At 39.4% G+C, this 11,794-nt stretch overlaps 1 pseudogene; it reads right to left on the bottom strand.

The window, feature by feature from the left end:
* Window positions 1-4,324: 4,324 nt before the first annotated feature.
* LOC149848389 (pentatricopeptide repeat-containing protein At3g62890 pseudogene) lies at window positions 4,325-6,361 on the bottom strand (annotated as a pseudogene).
* Between the last annotated feature and the right edge of the window lie 5,433 nt (window positions 6,362-11,794).

An 11,794-nucleotide genomic window follows, 5' to 3' on the forward strand; every position in this document is an offset into this window, starting at 1 on the left:
TTCAACGAGAGACTTCTTCGTAAGAAGATCCTTGATACATACAGAAGAATTAGTATCATCAACAAGTTTAGAAACAGAAATAATATTTTTGATGATGTTAGGAGAATGATAAACACCAGACAATTGTAAAGAAGAAGTAGGAAGTTGAAGAGAAACATTTTCAGTATGAGAGATAAGATGGAGAGCACCATCTTCAGTTTTAATAGTAAATTTTTCATGATAAGAAACAGGTCTTGAAATCTTACCGATATCACCTGTCACATGCGTAACAACCCCGGAGTCAATGTACCTAGTCCCTTGTTCACTTTGTTTAAAGCTCAACCCTGAAAGAGCAGAAATCAAAAGGTTCTTCACATTATCCCTCTCATCATCCTTGGATTCTTCTCTTGCCTTTCCTCTAGTAAAAGCCCCAGCACCATTAATTTTGCCTTTGTTCTGTGGATTATACCAACAATTCACTTTAATGTGCCCCTTTTTGTTGCATTGGAAACATGTTGGTACATTTCGAAAGTTTTGGTTCCCTGAGAAGGTGTGAGTCGACATGTTGGGTGTGGGCAATAATCCATGACCTCATTGACCATTTCTTACATGTCCTCGTCCTCCTCTAAAACCACCATGTTCCCTTCCTGGCACCATTTCTGTGACTAACACATCCTGACTATTGGAATTCATAGTCATATCTTCGCCTCTAATGGTAACTTCATATTGTAGTAGCTTTGCACAAAGATCTTCAAAATTGGGCAATAAAGGGAGGCATAAGAGGGAAGTGACCAACATATGATAGTCTGACCCAAGACCATTCAGTGCTTATTGAACTTTATCCTTATCAGGGATCTCACAACCTACCATTGTCAGTTGATCTGTGATAGTCTTAATTTTGTTCATGTACTTTGTAACTGATAAAAAAAATTTCTTTAAAAGTTGAAACTCTTTCTTTAAATGCAAAATTCTGCCCTCTGAAATCTGTGAGTAAGTCTGCACCAATATTTGTCACAGCTCCATAGCTGAACATTCATCTGGAATGGCCACTAATACCTCTCGGGAAAGAGTAGAGGTAATGTATGCCACAACTGCCTGATCTTTTCTTCTCCATGCTGTAAATTCTGGATTATGAACCAATTTGTTGGAAACCTCCCCTTTATCATCTCTCTTCTCTTGTAAGACAAACCATGGTTGCCAGTTGAGAAAGCGGGAGCGGGAAGCGATGCGGGAGCGGGAAGCGAGGCACTTTCAAAATTTTAGGAAGCGGGGAAGCGTGGGACCACTTAGGACCGATTAGGGAAGTGTCTCAAAAGCGTCTCGGAAGCGTCTCGGAAGCGACCTAGGAAGCGTCTCGGAAGCGAGGGGGAAGCGTGGGGGAAGCGTGATGGGAAGCGTGCTTCCCATTAAAGGGAAGTGCGTCCCCCATTAAAGGGAAATGTGTCTCCCATTAAAAGGAAGTGCGCTTTCCAAAAAAGGGGGACGCTTCCCCCCACGCTTTGGAAGCGCGACGTTCGAAGCGCGCTTCCCCTTTTAGCTAGGCGCTTCCGGTAACCCTGAGACAAACTCTAATGGTGCATGGACAGATCCATCGAGATATCCAGAGATATCCAAACTCTTAATAAAAAGCAATATTTGCCTTTTCCAAGTCAAGTAATTCGAGTTGATGAGTTTTTCAAAAATAAATTGCCCAAGGAAGCTCGACGAGAGAGAAGAGGAATCCATGAAAAAAATAAGAATAAATGATGTTGAAGAAAAGAACAAGAAATAGATCAACAAGACAATCCAATAAGTCAGAGGAACAGTCGGCCCAACAATCTGAGTTAACCACTCATTTTTTTTAAGCCTGACTCACTCCTTCTCTAATACCTTTAGTGGGTCAGAGTCTGATCAGACCTTTTGCAGACTCCAAATATATAAAGTCAAATCTGACAAAAATTGGGTATGAAACCCAATAAAGTCTGTAAGATGAGTATTCTGAAGTGAATAGTTAGATCTGATGCTAACGCAGGACAGGGATTGGTGCAAGACAGGAATAGATCTGATGCACTAATCAGATCTAAAATCAACGATGAATCGAAATAGATGTCGACAATAAGAAGAGAAACAAATTTGGAACGAAAATCAGATCTGAAATCCAAAGATTGAATCAAAATAAAAACAAAAAATCAGATATGAAATCCAAAGATTGAATCGAAATAAGTAAAAAAAAAATCAGAAGTTTGATTTTAAAATTAAAGACCGATGATTATGTTAAGGATGACGTTGGAAGAACAATATGGAGAAGGAGGAGGAAACAGAGGGTATTGAGAGGAAAGATAAGGAAAATAGAAGACAGAAATTTTGTTTTTATTAACCTGGAATAGAAGACTAATCTCTCGCGATATTCCTGGAATCTGTTTCACGCCCTTGAGCATATGAGACTCTAACCTGGAACAGCAAAAGTTAGATTCAATCCTGCTCTGATACCATATGAGAATATACGTACCAGGGTTTTGTCAATGAAGAAGAGGGAGAAGGTGCATGGAGCAAGGGGCGGTAGCTGCTGAAAAGAAACAATCCATGCACTTTGTCCTGCCCTATATTTCCACATTATATATGTTACAATATCGGGTCTGACAGACCCAATAATGACAGCAATGAACAAACAACGTAAACAACATACCGTCTCAATAAAAACATGTCATCGACGGTTTCCTTCAGTATGTTCATTTGAATTGATTTGAATGGGTTCTCTTGTAACGGGTAGGGGCTGCCTGACCCCAGCTTCCCTATAAAAAAATATTATATATTTGAATCACTGAATATCTTGTATTACATTTTTATATGTTTCCATTGAATTTTCCTTGTTGCCTATTAGATTTCACTCTCCTGCCTTTTATTTTCACCTAACCTGCACGTATCTTCTGTTTCACCATTGACATTTTCCAATAAGATTGGTTTTAAGCAGGATTATTTGAGCTCCATAAAGTTCCATAACTAGTGCTTACTATTTCACCATGGTGTACCTTCAATTATCCAAATACAACTTCTCAAGATGTTGTTGAGTTGCTTCTCTTTGCATCAAGGACATAATATTTATACCCATAAGTGTGTCCTGATACTTAGGGTAGGTTTCCAACCGTCTCAGGCACCTACACCACCTCAGACACCCACCTGAGAAAGTGAGAGTGGCATTCCTCACAAGACCAGTCACAGGGTCAAACGCACCACCCCACTTTCTTAAGTAATTAGGCATCAACCCTCTCAACTATCTACCACTTTCTCAAGTTTACAAGTACTTGAGAAAGTGGTTGGTTGAGTTTCTTCTTTCAAAAACTCAAGTGATGCTTTCACAGGTGCTTGCAAACGTGCCCTTAGCATTATTCCAAAAGAAAGCAAACATGCCCTTTGCGTTATTCTTAAAGAAATAAAGTGACCATTTATGAATTATTCATTCCTTGGGAAAACAAATGCATTCCTTTTGTGTTTATCAATGTCTTAAAAAAGAGTATGTAGGCACCATTCATCGCTTGATCTCTTTTCTTTTCATTTAGTTTTCCTTTATTAAAGCTGTCCTTCTATGGCCACAAGAAAGTGAAATTCTCACCAACACAAGATATGCCTCCCATTTGGCAAGCTTTTATTTACAACCAGAGACGGTTTGGGCTCATTAACAATTTTTTAAGTTTTCTGCTTTCAAGGTAAGGTCAACCAAATGTAGGTTAAATTTCCCACTTGCTAGAAAGAGGCATCTTTTTCAATGTGAATACACCAAAAGCAAAAATCTAGCATTTGGATCATGTTTAGCATGTTCTATTTGCTAATGGGAAAAATTTATGCGTTCAACATGACTGAATCAACCAGCTGGTTCACTTCTAAAGCAATCTCAAAGCAGGAAGCCATGCTTCAGATAATTGGAGTGGTTACAAGTTGGTCAAGTCACTATCACAAAGGAGATAAGGCCATGAGAAAATTCCAAGTCTGTAGCAATTAGGCATGCATCACTCTCAAAATAGAGTTGGACGTTTTAGAAACCCTTTTAGCGAGCAGAATCCAGAAACATTAAATACTTAAATTATTAAATAACATATGGTAAAAAAATTATAAGAATCTCTAACCAACTTCCACCAAAGCTGGATCAGGTGCAATCACATTGCACATTTTTTATGTGCTGCTGCACCTGAGCACCCTCCATCTTTCCCATACAGCCTGTCAGCTGTGCGGCCCAACAGCAGATGGTGGGTGTTTAGGTGCAGCAGCACATTTGAAATGTGCAATGTGATTGCACCTGATCTTTTTCCATTTCCACCACACCTCAAACGGTGAAATCACCAAAAAGAACAAGTGTTGTTTCCCTTGACTGTTACCAATAATCCTTGCAGGAGCATGACCCATCTTCATGAAAATGATGAAATCTGCTCCTGTCCCTTACTACTATTTTTCTGCCAAACAACTTCGCAATTAGTTTGGTAGCAGCATGGCAATCGTTGCACATCCTCAGGTTCTTAACCACCCTCACCACAGAGCCAGGCCTAGTGTTCAAGATCCCAAAAGCAATAGCCACCTTCTCGCTGTGATATCTAACAGCACTCTCCTTCTCCTCTTCATCGATGTCATGCAAAACAGGAACTGTATCGGTCTCATATCCAAGCAACCTCAATTCCCTAGAAATCTCATACAGAAACTTGCTAATCCTCTCGAATTGTGGATGAGAAGAATCACCAACAACAAATTCATGAACCACATTGTTCAACTCTATAGAGCTACACCCTGGCGTCTTTCGAACACCTCTTTCTCTCATTATCTCCCGGATTGTCTCAACATCAGCCCAACGATTGGTTGATGCATATAGATTTGACAACATGACATAGTTTCCTCCATCGTTAGGATCTAAACTCATCAGCTTACAGATAATTTTCTCCGATAATTGATTGTTTCTAATGCCACGGCAAGTACGAAACAAACTGCCTAAGACTACAGCATTAGGTGGCATTGGCATTGTCTCAACAAGCTCTTGTGCTCTGTCTAACAATCCAGCACGGCCAAGAAGATCAACCATGCATCCATAGTGCTCTATCATAGGTTTAATCCCATATTTGTTTTGCATTCGATCAAAAAAATGCAGGCCTTCATCAACTAAACCTGAATGACTACACCCACTTAATAATCCGACAAAAGTAACATTATCGGGCCTGATGTTCACCTTCTCCATCCTCAAGAACTCATCAATGGCTTCCTTTCCCAAACCGTTCATGGCCAACCCTGAAATAATTGCGTTCCAACAAAAGATATTCTTTCTATGGAGCCCATGAAAAGTTTGCATAGCACTGTCAATACTGCCACACTTCATGTACATGTCAATGAGAGCAGTTCCCAAAACAACATCAACCTTCAACCTCTCCTTCCTAATATAAGCATGGATCCATCTGCCAACATCCAGAGCGCCCAAATGTGCACATGCCGACAACATACTAATCATGGTGACTTCAGTAGCCTTAGCATTCTCTGCTTGCATCCGATTGAAAACTGAAAGCGCCCTACCAAACTCCCTACTCTGCACACAGCCTGAAATCATACTGTTCCATGAAATAGAGTTCTTGGTGCCCATCCGTTCGAACATCTCCCAAGCGGACCCCAAGTCACCGGATTTACAGTACCCCGTGATCATGGAGTTCCAAGTGGCGACATCCTTAACCGGAGCCTGTTCAAACAAGCGGCGAGCTTCAACATCATCCTCACACCTCCAGTAACAATAGATCATAGTGTTCCAGGAGACTGTATTCCTATCAGGCATTTCATCAAACAGTTTACGCGCATCATCAACACGACCATGACGCGAGTACGCAGCCAGCATTGAGTTCCAGGCGACGACATCTCTCTCAGGAATTTCGTCGAACACTTTCTCCGCAGACCCGAGATCGTCATTCTTAGCGTAAAAATCGAGCAACCCAGTTCGCAGAAAAGCGTCAAATCCAAAACCCATCTTCAAAACCTGGCAATGGATCCCCACCCCAAACATGGCGGACGAAGATGCCGCGCAAACGCGAAGAACCAAAGAAACGGTCGAGTTTTGCGGGCGGGCACCCTGTTGCAGCATCTTCACATAGCAAGAGAGGGCCTCCTGCTCTAGACCCGACTCTGTGGCAGCCTTTATGATCGAGTTCCATAGATTGGAACACGATGGTGAGTTTTGGATCAATTTTTCATGGTAATCGAGGTTCCCTGAGTGATTGCAGAGGGCCAAGAAGCTCTTGATCACAGAGTAGTCGGTTTGGAGGCCGTTTGTGAGGATCTGGGAGTGCGTTTGCTGCAACTGTTTCAGGGTCAGAGGGTAGCGGTGGTTGGGTGGATTGTAAAGCAACAGATCAAGGAGGCAGCATCCAGGGAGGCTTCTCTGCATGTGGAGTTGGGTGGTGGTAGTGTTATCGTTCTTTGCATTATGCAGCAGCCCAAAGATAAAACGAGATGGTCGTGTTTCTCTCCTTGTGATAGATGAGGTCTTTCGGTCAAGCAGGACCTCCGTTGAGCTACCTTGGTCTCAACGAATCGGACCCTGGTTAAATTCGATCTGGGTCCGGCTTTCAAGTTTGAACCTCCTATTTTGGGTTCAATTCAAGAATGTAAACGGTTTGGATTCGTTTTGGCTTACCAAATGCAATTAAATGGAATCAAATTCGATCGGATAGATTCATTGACATTCCTATTTACAATGCAACCCAAAGATAAAAGAGATGGATCATGACCCTGGTTAAATCAGATCTAGGTCCGACTTTGAAGTTTGAACCTCCTATTCTGGGTTCATTTGTACCCGGCTTAGGTAGGTCTGGCGAAACGAGTTCAGAGCTGGTGGCTCGGCTTGTGTCCAGCTCGTGAAATATGCTTAGGCAACAGGGGGCCTACCCACAAAAATGACAAGTGAATGGTATTTGAGACATTCTTTTTTAGGATAATCCAAGGGGAAAAAAAAACCATCATTGACCGCATCTTGGCTGGCCTCCGGTTGGTAAAACCCTTAAGGTCCACTGTGCCCACCAAGAGTACACCCAGCTTCAACCTTGCGGCAAGGGATGCCACCCCTGGGTTTCAAACTTGTGACTTCCTGTCAACTTTGTGACATTCACAAGTCCCCCTGCCAGATGAGCAAAGCCTTTGTGGGCGGTATTAGAGACACACTTGGATGAAATAAATGGTTATTAAACTTAATAGCGCAAATGCCGGCTAGTTTTTGTAAAATTACTTTACTATTTTTGTGGTATTCCAGCTCAAGCTCAATTTTGATTTATGTGTTTCTTTGTTGTCTATACCTAAAAAATGGCCAATTATACTTCTCATGGGCTAGGCATCCTAATGGTTTTCTAGAGTCAGGCAGAACCTTTTCCTTCAGTGTTTATCAATGGTGCCACCTAGGTAAAGATGCACCCGTTTATGTCTGAATGGTTACCGGGGTGAGAAATATTTATTCATGGGTGGGGCAAGCTCTTCTATTCTGGTTTATGGTTTTTCTTGGCCATATGGTTCATCCTGGGGAGGGATTGAGCTTTAAAAAATAGTAAACTGTCTTATCAAATGTATAACTTTTTAGGAATTTCGATTGTGCTTATATCCATCACTATAGGAATTGTGTTCAAGCTTTTTCTATCGCCTTTTCATCAATGGACGCTTCACGTATACGAAAGAGTATGGTTCGTTCGACAAATTCCTACATCTATATCTATCTCTTCTCCAAAATGTTTGAATTTTTCAAAACTCCATAGACATATAGAAGAGAAATGCTATCCCCACTCGTACCAAGATATAACTTTTACCAAAAGTTTATTGTGATCTTTTTGTTCAAATAACAATTAAAGTGAAGCAGGGTCAGGAACAACATTCGGTTCAGTGGGTTCAAATAACTGAATGTAGGCTAGACCCGGATCTTATTTGAAATGGATTGGATCCATAATAGGATCGAGGCACTATTTGGCCTAAACCGGATCAGAGATTGATACGGCCCTCTCCGAGACCGATTCGGAGCCATTTTTGACCAGTTCCATTCAGTTTTTCACCAGTTCAGAGAATCTAAGACCCTGTTTTCATAAATATATGAAGATACATGGATTTTGGCATACGATTATAGGGTTTTGTGAACTTTTATTCATATTTGGCATCGGTTCATAAGGTTTAAAACTGGTTCGAACCCTTGGATGACCGATTCAGGGTGTTTTCAGACTGGTTCCTGCTTAAAGACTCCAAGTTTTACCCACATGAGCATGTTTTTATTATTTTTCATGCTTTATAAAGTGTTCATTCTAAAGATGGCATGACTTATGCATATTAATTCATGTGTTCTATGTTAGTTAAGTTATGCATGATGGTTTTAAGCATGAATTATGACTAAATTCATGATATTTTATTATTAAAATTAGTTTATCATATAAGTTGAAGCATGAACTGGTATTTTGATGATATAAAGTATATTTTGTCATGAATATACATGCATTAAAATGTGCATGGGCATGCTCCATAATACGAGTATATTTTCAATAAAAGATCTTGATTGATCAATTCATGTAATCACCAAAGTGATCTGAGTTGTTTGATTAAAGATTCTTTGGATCGTATTAAGATTCGTTATTATGATTGTGTGTGAGTTTATGAAACAACGATTCTACCCAAAGGTAGGTTGTGTTCCAAATTCACACAGGGTGTTATAGTAGATGTGTATTCCAGCTCATGAAGCATGTTCGTACCCAAAAATATAATGTTGAATTGTCTCTGGTTACATGATCTGCTAGTTTCACCAACTGAAGTCAATTCTTCGATAATTGAAGAGACGGAGCAACTATGAGTATTGTCGTTTTCATCAAAGTGAAACGATAATGGCTCAACTATGCTAGTCTCATAAAAGGTGAATAATAAGGAGTCTCACATTTACCTTTTTAATATGAATCTCGTATAGAGTGATTTATCTTTCACTCATACGAAGAATAGAACAGTTGTTCTGAAGGTTGTCTATGAGAAGTGAAAGCGCTTAAAAGGATGTTCATGAGAAGTGAGAGTGTTTGAATATCTTAGTCTGTTGCTTTTGCAATCGTGAGTGACTAAGAATATTTGAGGTATCTCTCACTGAAGGACAGTGAAAGAATTTTTAAAATCTATTGGAACAGAAATTATTGATTTTATATGAGATTTTATCTCAGGCCATTTGAATAAGAAACTTCATTATAGGTCTTGGTGTAGTGGACTCTATTGAGAGTCCACTAAAGATTTTTTATGATAATGAAGCAATCGTGTCCTTTTCAAATAACAACAAGAGCTCAACATCGTGTCGACACATGGAGTTAAAATACTTTATTGTTAAAGAAATGACTGAGAATCATCTGGTATGTATTGATACAATCAGGATGAAGAAAATAACTCTGGATTCTCTTACTAAAGGGCTAGCACCGGGATTGTATTCCCAACATGTAAAAGGGATGGGTCTTTTTTATTCCTTCTGATGTATGACAATACATTATATGTGATTATATTTATGTATATAAATTTGATTCTCTATGGCTTTGTAAATTATTGATTTTGCATAAAGGATCTCTTATATAGATTAGAGAAAATAACAGAATAACAATATTAAATGGCCAATAAAATAAGTAAGAGACCAACCTATTCATAAAGGTAATTTCAACATGCTAAAACACTGAAGGTGAATTATAGTGTAGTACATAAAAATATGATATTTCATAAATGAGTGTTTATCTTCATGACTCATATAATTCATTCTTGTGATAAAGGGTAACATGTGAACCCATATAAAGAATTAAATCGAGATAACAGTTTAAACCTCGATTTAGTGCGCTTTTAATGTCAATGGGTAAAGTGGGAGAATGTTGGACATATGGATCGAGTTCAACCCATTAGGTGACCCGATTTGACATTAAAAGCTTAGTGGGTTAGTGAGCATGATAGTGGAGGGCAGTTAAAGCTATAAGGGAGGAGGTTAAAAGCTATAAGGGAGGAGGTTACGTGAATGTGGATTGTCTACATTCACTGTACCTTCTCTCCCTCCTCCACTATATAAAAAGATGACTGGCTGCAATAGATGATGACAAACCATTGTCATACAGTAATAGCTTTAGCCTAGCCTACATTCGGTTCAGTGGGTTTAGGGTCATGCTCACCGTTGACCTAAGGCCTGAGCTCATCGTGGGCATCGACCAGATGATGAGAATGTCGAGAACCTGCATGCACACTCTATGGCATCTTCAGGTACGCTTTTGTGTATGATCACGCAGGAAACACCAACATACCCAACAAAACTCATAGCTTAAACCTAACCCCAATATTATTTTGGTCAAGTTGAGTACTGTGTATGATGCCAATATACAGAAATTGATATTCCGATTAGATCAGTTGTTTGGCAAAGATCAGACTCATTGATAGCCTTTAGCTATTTCAAAAAAGAGTTGAAGCAAACACATGCAGATCCTAATCGATCCTAGTGAGTCCGGATTTTAGAGTTGCTCGTTTGCAGACCTATCTTTTGCCTCGAAACAAACCTAAACTTATTAAAAGATGTGATCTAGCTAGATTTATTTTCGTTTAAGCCTTGGTTGCTTATAATATATTTTTAGTAAAACGATCCTTTTTGAAAATTTTACAATGGTCCTTCCCATGAAAGAAGTTAGGCATTTGGTTCTTCTTTGTTTATTCCGTAAACCAGATATTTTATAAAGGGTAAATTTTTGTAAAGTCGATAGTATTACTGTCTAGTAGAAGCCACCATTTTTAACATCTTTCGAAGGTCTTGGAGCCTATAAATATGATTTGCATAGTTTGCTTTTTGCTTCTTAAGTCATATTGGTCACATCTACATACTTTTTTCAAGAGCTTCAAAAAACAGTGACCCCACGATGCACCAAAATTTCTTGATTCAAAACAACAAGCTTCTACATTGGAAAAACACAACTAATACGGTCTTTCCTCACAAAAGAACCATGTTGAACACTTTGCCGATGATTTCCTACTGGATGGCATGTAAAGTTGGCCATACAAAATATTTAGGTGTTTTTTGAAGAACTCTCTCTCTCTCTCTCTCTCATGCAAGGCACTATAGGGCCTTGCACGTATACCCATGAGACCTAGAAGATCATGATGATTTGTTATGAACTAAAAAACAAGGGAAAATATTGATATTATTGATGGGTATGTTATTTTATAATGAAGAGAACAATGAAAAGTAAAGATTGAAACGTGCAATTCGATTCTGATGTAGACTTAGTAAATCCAACATAAGCGAATTTGGCACAATCCGTATCATAATCAGATTTAGATTTGGATGAAAAATGCTACCATAAAATTCACATATAGTTGGCTATTTAGAGATGACCAGAATACTAAAGTCAACAGAAACCTAACAAGAATATTATACAGGTCAACCAACTGGCGCTCCGCTTGATTGGTAGGAGATGTCAGTGCACGTCACCTTGCGTTGGGACGTTGCAAGTTCAAAACCCAATGGTACCTTGTGTAACTGGTGGGAGTCTGCCTAACCCCAGCCTCCCTATCAAAGAAAAAAGTATTATACAGGTCAGGCTTAAGTAACTATTTTCACCTGACCCGATATTTAAAGTGCATTTTCACGTAAATAATACATTTTAAACACTCTTTAAATTATAGATCTAGGTTTAGGCTTCCATTTAACCTGAGCCTGAACCCATCTACAGGTTTTGGTGCACCCTGATGGGTCTGATATCCTGCCTGTTGACAACCCTACAAATAGTGCAATAACTTGAAAAAACCCTACTTTTAGAGAAAAAGCTTATTTACATTGCACGTAGCTGTAGGTATGTCGGGATCT

This window comes from Nuphar pumila, chromosome 1 (assembly GCF_984573655.1).
Source record: "Nuphar pumila chromosome 1, dmNupPumi1.hap1.1, whole genome shotgun sequence".
NCBI classification, from domain to species: domain Eukaryota; kingdom Viridiplantae; phylum Streptophyta; class Magnoliopsida; order Nymphaeales; family Nymphaeaceae; genus Nuphar; species Nuphar pumila.